Source organism: Triticum urartu, chromosome 4A (assembly GCF_056163025.1).
Source record: "Triticum urartu cultivar PI428250 chromosome 4A, HENAU_Tu73, whole genome shotgun sequence".
Lineage (NCBI taxonomy): Eukaryota > Viridiplantae > Streptophyta > Magnoliopsida > Poales > Poaceae > Triticum > Triticum urartu.
Window position 1 is genome coordinate 206,233,410 of NC_141876.1, and position 21,292 is coordinate 206,254,701.

The window sequence follows — 21,292 nt, forward strand, 5'->3', positions numbered from 1 at the left end:
TGCATTAGTAATTTAAAGCAACAACAATTTAAACATTTTAATTATTGTTATCATGATGCGGATGACATGAACAAGTTTTATGCAATTTATATTAAAAGCTGACAAGAGCATTAAGAAGCATTTGTCACCGTGGTGGAACGAAAGGGGGTGCCACGGCAACGATAACGATTCCGGTAGCTCATGGAAATACCGGTGCAAAAGGAAACAAATGACGGGAGCATGCAAAAGATGGTGGGGTGATCCCGGATTCCGGGTGTCCCACGAGTTGGCGACAAGGAAACGAGTGACAAAGGACATGATGCAAACACGAGCATCTCAACCATCGCAAGCATTCGTTCACGGACGTCGTCTCGAGGTTATACCTTCGAAGCGTGCAAGCGGGACAGTTCTCGTTCGGTGCAAAGGAGAGGAAGTAGATGTTCTCGCACGCTCTAGGGTCAACGGTAGAGGTTCTCGCGAACTCGGCGATGGTAGTGGTACATGTTTATCGTTGCACGAGTTTCCGTAGACGTTCATGTCATCAGTGTCGTGGTACTTGGGGTCTTCAGACTTTCTGGTCCCGTTCTTGCGATGGTAGTCGTTCACGTTCGTTCGGAGAGGTACTTGATGACTCCAATGTCTTCGGGGCAAGGGTAGTTGTACACGGTCCACAAGACGTCGATCGTTCAGGGTCCGACTTGCGGGCCTTGCCGACATGAAGGGGTACTTGGCGTTCTTAGCAATTCCGAAGATGACGGCGTGAGGCTCCTGCTGGGCGCGGAGGACGACGGATGTGGGCGCTCGAGGTGGCGATGGGAGCGTGGCTCCAGCGATGCTGCTCGCTGGTGGCGACCAGAGACGGAGGCAGTATCTCGGCGAGGTTGGAGAGGCCGAGGCGACGAGGCATGGTGCCATGGCGAGGCGACGACGCAAAAGAAGGCGCGACTGGTGGCGGAGGTCACCGGGCGACGTGTGGACGAGACAAGGGGCGTCAGAGGAGTTCCCGCAGTAGGACGGCGACGCTGCCCCGCGGCTGGAGGACGGCACGAGTGAGAGGAGGGATCGGGCGTGATGCGCGGCCCCTCTGCGTGCTGCGGCGCTAGGAGAACCAGAGGGAGTGGGTCGAGGGAAACGGCAGGAGAGACAGGGATCGAGTGGACTGGGGCACTGCGAGGGAGATCGAAGAGAGGGAAAAAGGGGGATCGAGCGCGGTCTCCTGTCTCGATGCGTGCGTGAGCGGCGGCCTGGAGGGAGACGAAGGAGATGCCAGGGGTGCGCTAGGGTTAGGAGGAGTGGGCCTAGCGGGGAATATGGGCCTGGGAGGCCGGTCGGCCTGGCTGGGCTGCCGCGAGAGTGGCCTAGGGAGGTCCAGTTGGGCTCTCTACTCTCTCTCTCTCTTTAACAGAGAAGAGAAAAAGAGAAAAAAAGAGTTAAAATAATTAGAAGAAGAGGCCATGATCAATAATAAAAATGGTGGGACATATTTGTAAGGCTTTATAGAATACTTCCAACCCAACAAAAATGGTTCCAACGAAATAGGGGCAGTTACATCCAAGATTATTAAACTTGCACCGAAGAAGTTTGAATGGAGTCTAAACTTTAGGTGTGCCCAAAAATGTTAAGAATTTAGGAGGAGCCTCGATAGAAGAGATGAGAAATATTGGCAAGGTTTGAAGGTCAACTCGAAGAGGAATAGACATGGGAAAATATTTTGCACGTGTGTTATGGTGAATTCCAAATAAATGGAATATTTTATAATAGCTCCACTAATATCGGGAGGATATGTTATAAAGAGAAGTCACACTTCCCTCGGTTTAAATGGATCGAAGATCCACACAAATTATTTAGTTGAGATGCAAAAGATTATGACATGATGATATGATAACATGATGCAATGCAAAACACGCAAGCAGTGACAAGGCAACAACGGCGAATAACTGGAGGACACCTGGCACATCGGTCTCGGGGTGTCACACTAACCATAGACATGAGTTTTCATTTGATTAACGAGATCACATCATTAGGAGAATGATGTGATTGACTTGACCCATTCCGTTAGCATAGCACTTGATCGTTTAGTTTGTTGCTATTTGCTTTCTTCATAACTTATACATGTTCCTATGACTATGAGATTATGCAACTCCCGTTTACCGGAGGAACACTTTGTGTGCTACCAAACGTCACAACATAACTGGGTGATTATAAAGGTGCTCTACAGGTGTCTCCGAAGGTACTTGTTGGGTTGGCGTATTTCGAGATTAGGATTTGTCACTCCGACTGTCGAAGAGGTATCTCTGGGCCCTCTCGGTAATGCACATCACTTAAGCCTTGCAAACATTGCAACTAATGAGTTAGTTGCAGGATGATGTATTACGGAACGAGTAAAGAGACTTGCCAGTAACGAGATTGAACTAGATATTGAGATACCGATGATCAAATCTCGGGCAAGTAACATACCGATGACAAAGGGAACAACGTATGTTGTTATGCAGTCTGACCGATAAAGATCTTCGTAGAATATGTGAGAGCCAATATGAGCATCCAGGTTCCGCTATTGGTTATTGACTGGAGACTTGTCTCGGTCATGTCTACATTGTTCTCGAACCCGTAGGGTCCGCACGCTTAAGGTTTCAATGACAGTTATATTGTGGGTTTATGAGTTTTGATGTACCGAAGGAGTTCAGAGTCCCGGATGAGATCGGGGACATGACGAGGAGTCTCGAAATGGTTGATACGTAAAGATCGATATATTGGACGACTATATTCGGACATCGGAAAGGTTCCGAGTGATTCAGGTATTTTTCGGAGTACATGAGAGTTACGGGAATTCGCCGGGGAGTATATGGGCCTTATTGGGCCATACGGGAATAGAGGAGAGAGGCCAAAAGGAAGGAGGTGTGCGCCCCCCCCCTCTGGTCTGAATTGGACAAGGGGTGCAACCCACTTTTCCTTGTTCCTCTCCCCCTCTTTCCTTCTCTCCTACTCCAACAAGGGAAGGAGGAGTCCTACTCCCGGTGGGAGTAGGACTCCCCCCTTGGCGCGCCCTCCTCCTAGGCCGGCCACCTCTCCCCTTTCTCCTTTATATACAGGGGCAGGGGGCACCTCTAGACACACAAGTTGATCAAGTTGATCGTCTCTTAGCCGTGTGCGGTGCCCCCCTTCACCATAGTCCAACTCGATAGTACTGTAGCGGTGCTTAGGTGAAGCCCTGCGTCGGTAGAACATCAACATCGTCACCACGCCGTCATGCTGACGAAACTCTCCCTCAACACTCGTCTGGATCGGAGTTCGAGGGACGTCATTGGGCTGAACGTGTGCTGAACTCGGAGGTGCCGTACGTTCAGTACTTGATCGGTCGGATCGTGAAGACGTACGACTACATCAACTGCGTTGTGCTAACGCTTCCGCTTTCGGTTTACGAGGGTACGTGGACAACACTCTCCCCTCTCGTTGCTATGCATCACCATGATCTTGCGTGTGCATAGGAATTTTTTTGAAATTGCTACGTTACCCAACAGTGGCATCCGAGCCTGGTTTTATGTGTTGATGTTATATGCACGAGTAGAACACAAGTGAGTTGTGGGCGATATAAGTCATACTGCTTACCAACATGTCATACTTTGGTTCGGCGGTATTGTTGGATGAAGCGGCCCGGACCGACATTACGCGTACGCTTACGCGAGACTGGTTCTACCGACGTGCTTTGCACACAGGTGGCTGGCGGGTGTCAGTTTCTCCAACTTTAGTTGAATCGAGTGTGGCTACGCCGAGTCCTTGCGAAGGTTAAAACAGCACCAACTTGACAAACTATCGTTGTGGTTTTGATGCGTAGGTAAGAACGGTTCTTGCTAAGCCCGTAGGAGCCACGTAAAACTTGCAACAACAAAGTAGAGGATGTCTAACTTGTTTTTGCAGAGCATGTTGTGATGTGATATGGTCAAGACGTGATATAAGTTGTTGTATGAGATGATCATGTTTTGTTGAAGTTATCGACAACTGACAAAAGCCTTATGGTTATCTCTCTATTGCATAAGATGCAAGCGCCAAATACTTGCTTTAATTTATCGCTATGCGATAGCAATAGTTGGCGAGACGACTATGTGACGACACATTGATATAGATCAAGATGATGGAGATCATGGTGTCATGCCGGTGACGAAGGAAATCATGATGATGCTTTGGAGATGGAGATCAAAGGCACAAGATGATGATGGCCATATCATGTCACATATTTTGATTTCATGTGATGTTTATCTTTTATGCATCTTATTTTGCTTAGTTCGACGGTAGCTTTATAAGATGACCTCTCACTAAATTTCAAGATAAAAGTGTTCTCCCTGAGTATGCACCGTTGCCAAAGTTCGTCGTGCCCAGACACCACGTGATGATCGGGTGTGATAAGCTCTACGTCCATCTACAACGGGTGCAAGCCGGTTTTTGCACACGCGGAATACTCAGGTTAAACTTGACAAGCCTAGCATATGCAGATATGGCCTCGGAACACTAAGACCGAAAGGTCGAGCATGAATCATATAGTAGATATGATCAACATATTGATGTTCACCATTGAAAGCTACTCCATTTCACGTGATGATCGGTTATGGTTTAGTTGATTTGGATCACGTGATCACTTAGAAGATTAGAGGGATGTCTTTCTAAGTGGGAGTTCTTAAGTAATATGATTAATTGAACTTAAATTTATCATGAACTTAGTCCTAGTAATATTAGCATATCTATGTTGTAGATCAATACCTCACGTTTAGCTCCCCTATTTTATTTTTGATATGTTCCTAGAGAAAACTAAGTTGAAAGGTGTTAGTAGCAATGACGCGGATTGGATCCGTGATCACTCACCGGAGGAGCAGGCGGAGGAGGAGGCGGAGTTCCCTGACTCACCGGAGGAGGAGGAGGAGGCGGAGGCATTCAGTTCGGAAGGTTGATGAGCTCCTTCCGCCATAGACATGGAGTCTTCAGAGCAAGACCCAGCCAGTCTCCCCTTCACCGGTAGGGTGGTCAAGCTCGAGCTCCTCAAATCCCTCCGTTATTTCATCCACCATCACAACAACATATCCTTCTAGAATCAGAAGGCAGTGAAAAGTTGCGCCGGGTATAGGAGGTGCAACAGAGCCGACAACCACCTTAACTTTGAAGTTATGCCATTGCGTCATAAGGTGGCAATATTGAGCCTCCATGATAGCATCCACGGGGTAGCTAGTAGGAGCTGTGAAGTCAGGCTGCTGAAGGAGCTCAGTGGAAGCCACGCTGCTTCTCTGCTGAGATGGCGGGGTAGCTTCTAGGGTAGCTCCGGCATGTCGCTGGCTGTCCTTTTCCTCTAGCGCTTGTACCCTTGCGTGCAGCTTCGCAGTTCGGTCTGCTCCACTTTCCTCCTACTCTCCCGGGTTTTGTAACCGCCTACACCGGGAAACCCAACCTTCCACGAAACGGAGCCTGGCGTGCCTCGTGTCCGTCCAAGGTTCTCAGGATTCCCGAGGGCCTATGTGAGCTCGTCGTTCTTTCTGTCGGGAACGAACGTCCCTTGCTGCGCTGCGGCGATATACTCCTAAAGCTTCGTGACAGGTATTTCCAGTTGCTGGTTTGTCCAAACGCACTTCCCTGTTTTAGGGTCCAACGTTCCCCCAATACCGAAGAACCAAGTCCTTGAACGGTCTGGCCAATGCATTGTCTGTGGTTCGACCCCTTTATGAAGCAGGTCATTCTCAGCCTTGTCCCACAACGGCCAGGCTTTGAGGTAGCCACCTGACCCCGTGTGATGGTAAAGCTCCTTTTTTGCAGCATTTTTCTTGTTTGTCGCTGACATCATCTTACTCTTCTCCGATGTCTTGTGGGCCACAAATGCGTCCCAGTGATCTCTTATCTTCTCAAATCGGCCGGTGAATTCTAGAGTCTTGTCTTTGTTGACAAACGTTGTTTTCAACTCATTCTTCCACCTCCTGAATAGATCTTCCATCTTCTTAAGAGCATGAGCCTTGACCAATGGCTCTATAACTTGCTTCTCCAGATCCTCCTCTAGCGGTAGGGTGAAATTTGCCTTCAGCGCGGTCCAAAGATCATCTTTCTGCCTATCGTTAACATAAGACACCTGAGGGTCTTAGTTCTTAGGCTTATACCATTGGTGGATGCTGATCGGGATCAGGTCCCTAACAAAAACCCCACACGAGCAGAAAATGCTTCCTTGGTCCGGATGAGTTCAATCGGTTGTCCATCGCCCGCGATTGCTGTGATCGTGAACCTTTCATCCTGGCGCAACTTTTTCTTCAGGCCTCGTCTCGTTACCAAAGTTTGGCTCGATCCGGAGGGCTAGAAAAGAAGAAAGAAGATAGTTAATATGTTTACATACCAAAACAATTAATACATCAATTAGCTAGTCAGCACATGCTTAATTAATATATATACCTGGCCAAACTCCGTTCGGTCACCGGAGCCGTCATCACGGTCTCCTTCTTCCACCGGCATTCGGTCACCGGAGCCATCATTATCATGTCCTTCCTTCTCCATTGTTCGATCACCGTAGCTTGCTTCACCCTCTCCTTCCATACCATCTGTGTAGTTGAGATACGACATGACATCACCTCCGCCGAGGATTATGTCCCCCAACACCTGTTCTGCTTCCAAGTCTCGGTGCTCCATAGTTTCTGCAAATATTACAACATGGCAATTAATATACAAACATGACAGATGGATATATTAGTGGCAAACGTAGACCTAGCTAGCTAATCACAACAAGGAATCATATTAGTGGCTTCAACGCTTCTAGGGTTTAGGGTGGCCTCGGCAACACTTCTAGGGTTTGGGGTGGCCTCGACGACAACGCTCTTTTAACTTGGTAAATTTGGGTGGCTTCTGCAGCGCTTCTAGGGTTTGGGCCGGACTGCCTCTCTCATGATTGTCCGATGTCCAGACCGACAAGGGATTTAACAAAATGGCGCCATTCTGGATGTGTAGAAAATGGTCCATATTTTTCCTGATCTCATCTACCCTTCTATATGTCACATTGTCTAGTGTCAAAGAATTCAAGAAAACCATGACTTCACCATTAGCCGGAAATGACAGACGCATAATGGTACGAAACTCTTCAAAGTTGTTTTGGAATGGAGTTCCCCATAAATAATTCGCTTTTTGGTACAAAGTTCAGCAAGAGCCTTCCGAATATCGCTATTTGGAAGGCCTTTGCTGAAATTCGTACCAAAAGGCGAATTATTCTATCAGGAACTCCGTTCCAAAAAAAACTCTGAAGAGCTTCGTAGCATCATACGCCTGTTACTTCTAGCTAATGATGAGGCCATGGATTTCTTCAATACTTTGATAGACAGCGTGACATATAGAAGAATATATATATACATAAACACTATTCTGATCACGGGATCAGAATAATATTCTGATCACAATATGAACTTTCCAAGTAACGCGCCTGACCTTTCCCGTGTGCCAGGTTGAACTTCAGCTAAAAGGTGTCCAAATGGGGCTAGCTATATACCGTTGGAAAGCTATGGACACCAGTATCATGACCCAAGTTAAATTTTTATTAAAATGGAAGCGGTTTAAGAGCAGTTTTGAAAACTATTTTTTCTTCGTACAAAAAACATGAATCGTATTTTCGATCGCATTTTAAACCGTTTATCGGAATGAGGCAAATAATATGGCATTGGAAAGCTGCTGCAAAACCGCTCCTTCCACATGTTGAAGTTTTCTCTAATTCCCTACGGTTAAAGAGTAATTCGGAAAATCATAGAATTTCGCAAACGGAACACCCAAGTTCGTATTTTCGATGCCATTTCTAAACGGCTAATCCAAATGAGGCAAATAATATGGCATTGGAAAGCTTATGAAAATGCGCTACGTTTTCATGTTAAAAGTTTTTTCTAATTTTGAACGGTTTAAAAGTAATTTAGAAAACGGTACAAGTTCCACCGAGTTCGTATTTTCAAGCTAATTTTTTAACAGTATGTCCAAATGCAGCAAATGATATGGCGTTGGAAAGCTTGAAGAAATGTGAAACTTTTTTGTATATATTGTTTCTCCTAATTCGTTACGGTTTTATGTCAGTTTTGAAAATGGCTAAAAACGTATTTTTGCCGTAATTTCTACAAACTTTATTGGAATGGGAAAATAATATACCGCTGAAAAGCTACGTAAAATGCGAAACTTTTTCATGTTGATGGTTTTCTATGATTCCTAGCCGTTTTAAGTAATTTAAAAAATAAAGAGATCATGCGTTATGCCTTTAGCGCGAAACAGATTCTTCGAAAATGCACCGCGTGAAGAACCTGAACTTCTCGGCATGTCTACTTAAACTTCACTCTGTTTTTCACGTGCTTTTTTTGCCCGTAGCTATCCATCCACTCACCGGAACACTCGCTGGAATTGAGCAACTAATATATCGGTGGAAAGCTGATGTAAACACACAACTTTTCCGTGCTGATCGTTCTTTCATACTCGCGACGATTTTAAAAGTTTTTCATCTGAAATTCATTCACTATTGTAGTCGAACTTCCTGCTGTTTTCACGTTGAACTTCTGTGATGTATTTTCGTTTGTAATTTTCTAATCCATTCGTCCTTGTTACACAAATGATATTCCTTTTGTACAAACCTCTCTCACAATAATTTTTTGAACTTTCTCTGCCGGAGGACTTGAACTGATAACAACAAAAAATTTACACTTTGTTTTTTATTCTTTTTAATACAAAATGCACACCGTGTGGTACGTGAACTTCTGGTAGTTATCAATCTGAACTTCTCTCGGTTACTTGAAAATATCTGAGTTTTTTATGAATTTTAATCTGATTTTATTAATCCCTTTTTATGAATTTTGAAGCGCTATATTTTTAAAAGTTGAACTTCTTGTTATTTTATTTTTGAACTTCTTGTTTTCATTCTTTAATAACGAGGAAAATCTGAGTTTTCTATAATCATTAAACTTCTCCATCTTTTTAATATGGACTTCCTGGTTTTATTTCTTAAACCTTTTTACGAAATTTTGAAGTGCTCTATTATTAAAAGTTGAACTTCTCGTTATTTAATTTTTTGAACTTCTTGTTTCCATTCTTTAATAACGAGGAAAATCTAAGTTTTCTATAATCATCGAACTTCTCCATCTTTTTAATATGGACTTCCTAGTTTTATTTCTTAATCTTTTTATGAAATTTTGAAGCGCTTTATTATTAAAAGTTGAACTTCTTTGTTATTTAATTTTTGAACTTCTTGTTTCCATTATTTAATAACGAGGAAAACCTTGCCTTTTTATTCCCTTTTTTCATATTAAACACACACCATGCAGTACATTAACTTTTTCCATTTTCTTAATTTAAATTTTTTATTTTCTTTTTTGAAATCAAATTGCTATCAAATAATAACTGAACTTCTTTGTGGATTGAGAGAATTATTTTAAAACGCAAAAGAAAACAATTTCTTTTTGTGTTTTCGAACATGGATATACAAAGTAAACCTCTCTCGCAATTTTTTTTGAACTTCACCGGACAGACCACTTGAACTTCTTTCAACAAACCTTTTGAGCTTTTATTTTTCTATACTTTTATTTCTTACCAGAAATGCAATCCTTGCAGTACTTGAACTTATTGTTGTTTTCACTATGAACTTCTGTCGCATTTTTGTGTATATGCCGAATTACACGCAATTAAAGGCCGGACATCACTTTTTGCCATGTTAAAACATGTAATTGGAGGTCGGACATCTCGCAATTTAAATTCTGAACCGTGCACGGAGGTGCACATGAACTTCTTGCAACAAGTCTGAGTTTTTTATATATACTTCGAACTTCTCTGCTATTTTAAATTGAACTTCTTAATCTTATTCTTAGAAAAAAAATGTTTTCAAATAAGCATCAAATATTTTTTAAAATTGAACCTCATACTGAAAATTTTTCATCAGAGAAGTTTCCTAGAAATGGAAAGAATTTGAGTTTTCCGTAAACATCAAACTACTCCTTTTATTTTAATTTGAACTTCTTTAATTTTATTCTTTAGTAACGAAATAAAATCTGTGTTTTTTTATAAATATCGAACTTCTCTATTTTTACAATTTGGACTTCTCGGTTTATTTGAAATACTTTTTTTTCCATTTTTTTGAAACCGTAAAACAATGTTCTTTTTTGTAAAAAAACATCAAAGTCATGTGTTATGTTAATTTGAACTTCTTGCTTTTCTTTAGATACAAAATTTATGATTTTTTATAAACTTTGACCTGCTATGTATCTTGAATTTGAACTTCTTAGTTTAGTTTCACAGACGAAAAAAATTGTTTACTGTTTTGTCTTTTAACTTATAGGATTTTTGGGGTTGCGTGAACTTCTAGAGTTTATTTTTGTGCAAAGTTACACACACATAATAGAACACACACCCAAACACTAATGCTCACATGTTGTAATTTTGTTTTGAAATGAATTTTGTAGACTTAAATTTTGTTTGTGCACTTTTAAATTTATTTGTCACTTCAAGTTCTAGAAAATCGCAAATCTCCCATGTTTTTCCTTGCATGTTTAAATAGTTTGAACTTGTTGAGATACACATAATACACTTGACCTTCTTGAACACAACAATTTGACCTTCACAAATAAAAATTTAAACCATTGTCAACAACCACAACAAAACATCGAACTTTTTCATCTTTTATATTTGAACTTCTAGGCTTTTTCTAGAAATGGGAGTGAGCGACCACAACAAAATAAACTTTATCTCTGTATTGCTGCCTGATGAATGATTTTTTTATTCCATATGCATCATCTACGCAGGATGCATTCTCCCTAAAAAAATGTCTTTTGAACTTTCTGAGTGGAACTCGTTGAACTTCTAGAATATTAAAAAAGCATGCCCTTTTTAGTTCTCAATCAATATGGTTTTTTAGGAAAGGTAATTCACATATGAATAAAATATTATCCACACTAGGACAGAATGTTCTTAGTCCAGGAACAAATCATTACTTCACATAGGAACACAAATTTATTCACAAAGGTACACTTTCTGCTTTTGCCGGGAAATAGATGAACTACGAAGAAGCCAATCTCTCTCACTTGAGTAAGTGGTTCGTACAAAATGTTCTAGTGTGATCTATCTAAACAACAACAATAGGAACAAATTTCACACTGCGTCCATGTACACTTTTGAAGATGAGTTGCACTAGCATTAATCAAGTTGGTCTGCTGAAAATCAGACACGGTGGACTGAAGCCATGTTAATTACTGCTGAAATTTGTCAGCCATACAAATTACTACAAAAACTGGTCAAGAACAGTCAACCGTGTGCAACCATACTAATTTATTTTGTGGAATACACACAGGCAGCTTAGAGGCATACTTTTTGTTCTTACTGTTTACCTACAGAGTATGTAGGGTAAGATCTAGGGGAAGGACTAATCAATATTGAGCTTGAGCGACCATCTCAACAATAAATCCACAAGTGGCAGCGGCATATATCTCGCTTCACTGCACCTCAAGGGAGATCAAATCCCCATGTTGAATAGCATCCCAGCAACAGCAAGATCACTCACCTGTTCAAAGACCGACTGTCTTTCCTCATGAATGGCGACAAGCACCAGGATCAACACCTACAGGAAAGAGGTAGATGTTCAGAGGCGTAACAACAAGTTCAGCTTAATAGCTCAACCCATGACCCTTATTTGAAATCAAGACAACTGTGTTTATAGCTTCAAAGATATCTTCAAGCAAGACCTTTTAAATGGAAGTGAACCAAGTAGTAGTAACGCTCCAACACTACACCAACGCCAAACAATTCCTAACCTATTTAGTACTTACCCAAAACCTATTTTGTATTTTTTTCTCTATTTATTATTTATCAGTAAGATGAATTCTTCCCAAAATCCAATGATTGAACTCTCTAGACTATAATCTTTTGACTTCCAGATTACTTTAAAAAAATACGTACTTCTTTACATGAATGTAAACGGAGAAGTTCGCACTTACTGTTTGCTGGTATTGCATAAAATTCTGTTTTTTAGTGAACACTTACAAGACGTGAAGCATCAGACAAAAAATGCCAATGGTTAGTGCCAGCTTGAAATAAAACAAGAAGCAAACATGGGGATGAAGATTTTATTGTTGGTTCTTCATACGAATGAAACCACCTGCTCCTTGAATTACTTCATTAACAGGAGAACACATCAGAGTTGGCTGCGTCCTTCCTCATCCTGTTTTTTCTAGATTTCCACTATGCAGCGACATCGAAACTTCTCTGTATACATATGGTATTTTTGAAAAATTGGCTGAATGGAGCCCGTCCTCCGTATGATGTTCTTCCCTGCATCAATTTTGTACATGTATAGCAAGGTGAGTACTACAGGAAAATATGAGTTTTGTACATGTATCGGAAGAGAAGTACTACAAGGAGATTCCTATATAATGCACACTGGTTCACATTAATATCTTTGTAGTCTCCTTAATTTTGTTGATGTTGGATTTGGTCAATACGAAGATGGTGGGTGTGTTTTCCCAATACGGTTGCTTCAGAAGTTCAGTTTTTCCAAACTGAAGACCAAAAGCACCCTCCACGTACAGGGGTGCGGCCGGGTGGTCAGCGGAGCATGAACACACACCGCCTTCTGGTGGTCGACGGCTCGTTCCAGGCGTGGGGCGAGGGGCACCACCGGGAGGAGGCGAAGTGGTGGCGGCGAGGAGTACTAAAGGAGATAAGATTCAAAATTCAGAACATGCTGCATCTACACACACACAAAAATCAAACAGATGGATAGATAGATTCAGACTATATAGAATTATGGTATAGTATTTAGAGTGTTCCAGCTGCTTGTAAAACTTCAACTTTACATTCATTATTTTTTGAAATAAATTGAGAGGATTTATGTGAGTAGTACGAACACCTGCTGAAATCGTTTACTGAAAAACACCACTGGTTCATGTAGCAACCTAATGGGTTGCAACCCAGGCACACAAACTAGCTAAGTGGAGATGACCAATAGGTGTTGCGGTGTGCAGGAGCAACTACAGAAAAGAGCAGGTGGCCACATCCGTCCCTCGCCAAGAACTTGACCGGCCGCAAAGGTGTCTGGAGCGCACAGGGAAGATGTTGGCCCTGGAGGAGTCCAAGTTATGATGCAGCGACAGGATGCCTAAGCGTTCGTCCTTAGAGGCTGGAGAAGGACAGGGTGACAGACGCGCGGGGGATGAGGTAGCGAGCTAGGCAGCAGATCACGGGGGCGTGATGAACGGTGGCACGGGCACGAGCAGCCAGTCACCCGCCTGGAGGAGGGTTGCCCTAAGGAAGTAGTGCGTACGGGCTGGGGCGGCGCCAGGGGGCAGTCCATGGTGGCGTCCAGACGCCGTTCGCGGCGGCAACCGGTGATGCAGAGGTAACCGGAGCAGCATCGCCTCCCCCGTGTGAGTCAGCGATGGACTGCAGCAGTAGTGAGCGACGGACTGCAACGGTAGCTTGCGGTGGTGGACGGTGACGGCGCGAGGGAGGGAGGCGGTGGCGGTGTTGGCGGCGTGATCCGTGGAGGGTGACGACAGCGGCGGCCGATCCGGGGAGGGAAGCTGCGGCGACAGCACGATCTAGGGCGATGGCGCCGCGGCGGCCGGGTCCCGGGGCGGGGGCGGGCTGGTGCCGGCGATGATTGGTGCCTGGATCAGAGAAGGAGTGTGGGCGTGAGGGAGGTTGTCGGATCTAGGAGGTAGTGGGGGCGTGGGGAGGTACAGTAGTGATGCGTTCGAGAGTTTCGGAACAACCCGATCGCCCTATATAGTATATAGGGCGCGCCGTGATCCAAATAACTATAGAATACTAACTATTTGGATCACAGCCAGGCCTGACTGCTCCCTCCGGAACTTCCTGAACCTGCGGATGAAAAAAGCCACGCTCCACGCCCACCACTTCCCCTCCCCGATCCCAACCTCCCCGATCCAGCGCCTCCCCCTGGGGCAACCGCTGCTGCCCCTGGCTCGGCCGCCGCCGCCCAAGCCCGCACCCCGTGTCCACCGGCCAACCCCGCCGCCCAACCCAGCGCCCCGCCTCCACCGGCCAACCCCGCGCGCCGCCGCCCCCGCAAACCCTGGGCGCCTCTACCTCCTACTGGATCCCACCGGCGGAGCTAGCTGCGGCAGCCCCGGCAGTCCTCCGCTCGCCGCCGCCCTGGAGATGAGCACGACACCGCCACCCCGAGGAACCTCCGAAAGCTGCGCAGCGACGTTGCTCCCCTGCCCAGTGCCCACCGCCTTTTCCTCCATGCATGCCATCCTTCCTCGCCGGAGCCGATGCGGGCCGCGGCCTCACCACGCCGCCCGGGATCCCACACACGCGCCGTCCTGGCCGACCACATTGACCTTCTCACAAGGGCAACCTTGACCTTCTCGAGGAAGGTTCATCCATGGAGCAGCCGCTCCCACCCCTCCACACCCGGGTCGTGCCTGGCTCGCTGCACACCTTTGCCCGTTGTCACCAGTACACTGCGACCGCATGGCTGACGGGGCTATCGCCTGTGCATCACGTCCGGGCTGGTAGTGGAGATCGTGGACTAGGGCGCGAATTGGAGCAGGGCGAGCACCGTCAACCACCTCGATCCCCATGTACAGCATCGTGGTGGCAGTTCTAGGAAAGAAGTCCACATACCCCCCTGAACTCTCAGATTTCGAGCACATCACCCCCCAACTCTGAAACCGGGTTCTTAATCCCCTGGACTGTCCAATACCACACAAATCACCCCCCGATGGCGTTTTGGGTGGTTTGAGACGCCGGTTTTGCAGACGTGGCGGCCACGTCATTAATAGTTTGTGGACGCGGTCTACTGCACCCCCTCGCCTTGCCTCGAGCGCTCCGCGTTGCCTTTTCACCTCCCGCTCCCCTCTCCTCTGCCTCTGACAAAACGGCGGCGACTGGGGCGACCACGGCGATGCGGGCGATGATCAGCGGCATGTGATGAATAGCTCGACCGACGGCGACGATCAGGTCTGTGCGCTCAAACTTTGTGCTGAAAATCTTGCTTTTTTGCCCACATTAGGGCCGTTAGTTTGGGGTTTTCAGGGGATTTGATTTGGGTACTAGGGTTTAGTTCAAATTTTTGAGAGAATGGTGGAAGTAGTTATTAGATGGCCTCTTTTTAGGGCCTTCTGTAGTTCAGACCGCTGTGCATATGCTTTTATATGATGAGATGATCTAGGGTTTTGTTGATCTGAAGAAAAAGACAGTTTTTTTAGAGAAGTTCAGAAGAGTTCAGTACATTAGACTTGTTAGTAATTGACCTATGCTTGTTACTGACTTAGGCTTGTTAATTGTCTCTTATTTTGTTTAGGGTACAGCCATGGATCCTCTTAACTACCTTTCTGTCAGATTTCACTACAGAGGTGACTTTGAGCATGATGGAAATGATTGGGTTTATGTTGGAGGAAAAACTAGGTTGTCCACAATTGAATTTCCAAAGCTGTCAATATCTGGGCTGAAGAAGAACCTCGCAGATTTTGTTACATGTTCTGATTTAGCCCTACAAAATACTAAACTGCATTGGAAATATCCAGATGATGACTTGGCAAATGCTTTGCTTGTACTGGATGATCAAAAATCGGTGGAGATGATGGCTAAACATGTAACTGATGCTGGTGTTATTGATATATATGCTGTCATTCCTGCTGATGAAAGTCTTGAAGGCATTGATTGGGAGTTTGAATTTGCAGAGCAGTTTCAGGCAGAGCATTGTGCAGAGCAAGTTCATGTAGATGAAGGGCATGCAGAGGAGGTGCAGGCAGAGCAAAGAAATGCAGAGGATGTACAATGTAGGGCCAAAATGCCAGTGCTCAGGGCAGCAAGTTCAGTTTTTGACAGAGAAAAAGGGGTTGCAACTGAGGAGATGCAGTTTTCAGGTGAATATGACAGTGACAGTGACAGTGACTATGTTGTGCCTCCTGCAGAGAGCAACAGTTCAGCTGAAGATGAAGAAATCATTGAGTATAGAAAATATGCCAAAGAATTCAAGGAGAAAAGGAGAAAGAAGATGCTAGGGGAGGAAGAAGCACAAGCTTGCAATGTTACTGATGATTTCATTGTACCAGAAACATGTAAGTTGGATGATGATGCAGATGACACCCCCTACTTTGAGAGTGATGATGATCTTTCTTATGATGAGGCTAGTGATGGAGAGGTCAATGCTGTCGAAGGAGAAAGACCACTCATAAAGTGTATGATGACAGTACAGATAACCCACAGTTTGAAGTTGGGATGGCTTTTACTGACAGCAGAGAATTCAAACAAGCACTAGTGAAATATGGATTAAAGAATTTCCATCACTTGTTATTTCCCAAGGATGAGAAAAGAAGAGTGAGTGCCAAGTGCAGCTGGATTGGATGCCAATGGAGCATTTATGGTTCAATAAATAGCAAGTCTGACTGGTTGTTGGTGCAAAGGTACAACAATGTCCATACATGTGTGCCTAGGAGAGATAATAAACTCGTGACTAGTTCTATCATTGCAAAGAAATATTTCAGACAGATCAGAGACAATCCAACATGGAGGGTGGAGAAGATGCAAGAAGCAGTACTAGAAGATTTGCTAGCAGATGTGACCATATCCAAATGCAAGAGGGCAAAGAAACTTGTGATGGAAAAGCTCATAGACTCAACTAATGGTGAATATTCTAGAGTATTTGACTACCACCTTGAGTTAATTAGGAGCAATCCTGGTAGTACTGTTGCAGTTACATTAGACCCTGATGAGCATGAGAAGAATGTGTTTGAAAGGATGTATGTTTGTCTATATGGCTGCAAGAAGGGGTTTATGGCTGGATGTAGAAGAGTTGTTGGGTTAGATGGCTGTTTTTTGAAGGGTGCTGTGCATGGACAAATATTGTGTGCAATTGGGAGAGATGCCAACAACCAGATGTACCCCATTGCATGGGCAACTGTTGAGGTTGAGAGTTATGATAGTTGGTATTGGTTTCTATCATTTCTTCAAAAGGACATTCAGATAAACAATAATGGTGAGGGCTGGGTTTTCATCTCTGATCAACAAAAGGGTCTCATAAGAGCAGTGAATGAAATATGTCCAGCAGTAGAACATAGAATGTGTGCTAGGCACATCTATGCAAATTGGAGAAAGCAACACAGGGAGAAGATATATCAGAAAATATTTTGGGCATGTGCAAAAGCTTCTGACAGAACAGGATTCAACTATCATAGAGCAAAGCTTGCTCAAAAAACAGAAGAAGGGGCAAAAGATGTAATGAAAACTAATCCTGAACATTGGAGCAGGGCTTTTTTCAAACTTGGCTCATATTGTGATTCTATAGAAAACAATATGTGTGAGTCCTTCAACAACTCCATCATGAGAGCAAGATTTTATCCTGTTATTACTAGTCATGAGATCATAAGAAAAAAGGTCATGGCTAGAATTCAAGATAACAGAGCAAAGCCTACAAAGTGGAGTGGAACTATATGCCCTAATGTGTTCAAGAAGCTGTAGCTCAACATAAAGAGATCAGGAAGATGCAGAGTGTTGTGGAATGGCAAAGATGGCTTTGAAGTGCAAGAAGGTGAGTATAGAAGGTTCACAGTTGATCTGGAGAAATGGACTTGTTCTTGCAGATATTGGGAGCTCTCTGGACTGCCTTGTGCTCATGCAATCAGTTCAATATACACATGTGGTTTGGTACTTGATGATTTCATAGCAGATTGTTACTCCATCAACACATACAACAAAATATATGACCATGTGCTGCAACCAGTGGAGGGCAAAGAAAGCTGGCCTGTTTCTGACAACCCTAGACCAGAACCTCCTGTAAGGGTTAATAATAAACCTGGGAGAAAGAAGACAGAAAGAACTAGAGAGGAGCAGGAGAAGCCCAAAAGCAGCAAAATTTCAAGGAAAGGAGTCAAGATGAGATGTTCAGTATGTGGTAGTACACAACACAACAAGAGGAAGCATTCAAAAAACTCTCAGGACAGCAGCTATGTGAAGGCAGCAAAGAGAAGTAGGAAAAGAACACAAGCCGCAGGCATAGCTCAGGTAATTTTCTATCTAGGACCCATTCCATTTTTTATAATGATAAATGTGTCGGAGACATTATCGGATGGCCTCGACGGTCTTGTCAAAAAGCTAGGACCCATTACATTTTTTATAATGATAAATGTGTCGGAGACGTTGTCGGATGGTCTCGACGGTTTTGTCATAAAGCTAGGACACATTACATTTTTTATAATGATAAATGTGTCGGAGACGTTGTCGGATGGCCTCGACGGTCTTGTCATAAAGCTAGGACACATTCCATTTTTTTAATGATAAATGTGTCGGAGACATTGTGGGATGGCCTCGACGGTCTTGTCATAAAGCTAGGACACATTCCATTTTTATAATGATAAATACCTTTCCATCTTGTCATGTTGCACTATGATGTCCTCTGGAAATAATCTTGCACTATGGACTTATTCACTTAAAGGACCATTGCACTGTTGATGTTTTGTAGGATCAACCAGCAAAAACAACCAGGAAAAAAGGCAAGAACACACCTCAGCAAGCAGGGCCATGCTCTCAGCCAACAACAAGTTCACAAGCAGCTCCAAGGGCACAAGCAGCTCCAAGGGCACCAACAAGGGCTCCAGAAGCTACAAGGGAACCAACACCTCCAAGAGCTCCTGCAGCTACAAGGGCACCAAGGACTTCAAATTCTCAGCCAAGCACATCTTCGTCACAAGTTCCAGCTTATGGTGATGGGAGGTTCGAGTGGCTTCTAACAGGAAGGAGGGGATAGTGTGCTTATGCTTATTTATGAGCAGTGGTGATGTGTATCATCAGTGACAAGCTTGAGCTTTTGTTGATGTAAAACATCATCTTAAATTATGTGTTTTGGTCATGTTAAACCTAGCTCTAGTGGATGATGAATGACAGTGCAAAACTACTGCATTTTGTGCTTTTGGTCATGTTGAACTTTATTCTGATGGATGATGAATGAAAGTGCCAAATGATATGGTCAAATTTATGCAATTCAGACATATATTCAGGTTTCAGACATATATTCAGGTTTATGTGTTTTTGTATTTTTATAGTGAGATTGCTGCCAGTTTCAGACATATATTCAGGTTTATGCAATTCGGACAAAATCCATGTACCCCTGTTGCTTTGCAAGTGTTCCCTTTTAGACAAAATTTTAGCTTTGCACGTGTTCAGTCATAAACAAAACTGTTGCTCTGCATATGTTCACTTCTGGACAAAATTCAGACAAACAGATACAGTAGTACTCATTTCAGAAAAATATTCAGACTTAGTAACCCTCACTGCCGATTCCCGCGCAAAACAGAGGCCTCGGTTAATCCTACCTGGCAAAGCATCTGCCACGTCTGCAAAACCGGCGTCTCAAACCACCCAAAACGCCATCAGGGGGTGATTTGTGTGGTATTGGACAGTCCAGGGGATTAAGAACCCGGTTTCAGAGTTGGGGGGGTGATGTGCTCGAAATCTGAGAGTTCAGGGGGGTATGTGGACTTCTTTCGCAGTTCTAGTTCTTCTACTCCCGTTCTTCTACTACAGCAAGACGCACACCTTCGCGATGCACATCCGTCGCGGCGACTCACTGTCCAGCAACAGGTCGCCAAGGTGTGTATTGCGCTGCTCATTCAATAAATCGTGATGTGCAGTGCCGCTGGGTACGTCATGCCTCTTCCTTGCCTGCTCACTGTCCCCCATGCTGGAGCCAGCGGCTCCTTGTCCTATCTCTCAACTAGAGCAGAATCTATACACAAGTATCCTGAATCATATAGTGGTTGATTGATTTTCCGTGGTGTGTTGGTGATGTTCAGAGTTTTGAAGGAATAATTGGAAAAAAATCCTCCAATTTTTCTGTTTTTCACTTGTTCTGATTTGTTGCTCTGTACATGTTTTGGTGATATTCCTACAAGCACTAGCTATTTCTTCAGGACTATGGTGTACGAGGACTCAAGTAATTTATATTTTGGGATGGTTGGAGGTTAGGTGCATTACATGTGCGTCCACGTATTCGTCTTTTTCGTTCTTTCACTAACTACTGGCATATCATTATGCCGCGCGCAGGCGACGCCCCAAGGAACACAAGGGAGGGCAGAGTGCATATGGAACTTGGAGGAATACATACGGCTACCGGCAGTAACGCAGACAAGTTATATATATATATACTGATTCAATATGAACAAACTTCCACATCACAAGATCGTATAAAGCTTATTTCTCCCACACCAATCAATCATACATACATACTGCTACCGGCAGTAACGCAGACAAGTTATATATATATATACTGATTCAATATGAACAACTGGACGGGCATGGTATACCTAAGGGCATGTACAATGGTGACATATGGATACATATGCCCCATGATAAAAAATAATTTGAGGCATCTACATTAACTTTTTTCCTCCAATGCAAGCTATCACTAGTGGGCCTCATTAAGAAATAGAAAATAAAGAGTCTAGTACACATGCATCTTTACTTTTCACTCAACCTTTCAGTTTTTGTCACCGGACCATATTTTTTTTGTTTAACCACCCGCCTCTTGAAGAGGATCTCGCTTCCCTATCCGAACCTACTTTACGTTATATCCGATCCTACATGGCATGCAAGGCATCACCTTAAGGCTATGCATATCCGATCCTACATGGCATGCGAGGCATCACCTTAAAACTATGCATTGTACATGCCCTGAATGAGAAATTATACATATCGGGAGAGCCAATTTAATTAGGGACCATGCTCTTTGTACGAGTTTTCATGGTAACTTGTAGCCATCGCTTCACAACCTCGGGTAGTTGTTAAAAAGAATTTGGCTCAACTGTTTCTCCTGTGCAAAATATTGATGGCTTTTACTTGAGATTACTTATGTACAAATGGCATGCAATTAACATATAGAGGCAGGGAGGTGCCCAACTGCTCTGGTTTCTTCAGTCTCCCGGTATACAGTCTTGTCGTTTCGACACATGTTGTTAGCACGCAAGTAGTAGTAGTATGCAAGCACCCAGTTGTTCCTCCTAACAGGGATGGATGGGCTGCGATGTACAGAGCAAAATTAGTAAGAACTATGGTCAAGACAAGCTTCAGTGTCCCGATAGTAAGCGCGATGCTTGAAAAAGTAAAGTCTCAAGTGTGGATTGTCCAGCTCATATATTTACGGATGCACATAACTTGCCACATAACTCTTGCAAATGACGGGGCACTAAAAACAAGTCATTAATCAGTAGTGGCTGGCATCTCATAAGTACGAATATTAGAGAGGAAATTGTGTATTTTATGTCTTCATCATGCATCCTAACTCTATAGTTCAACAAGCTCAGGAGAACATTTTGAGCCATGTTCAGTTAGC

General features: G+C 43.9%; 1 pseudogene; it reads left to right on the plus strand.

Moving 5' to 3' along the window:
• Window positions 1-15,277: 15,277 nt before the first annotated feature.
• LOC147975389 (uncharacterized) lies at window positions 15,278-19,725 on the plus strand (annotated as a pseudogene).
• The last annotated feature ends 1,567 nt before the right edge of the window (window positions 19,726-21,292 follow it).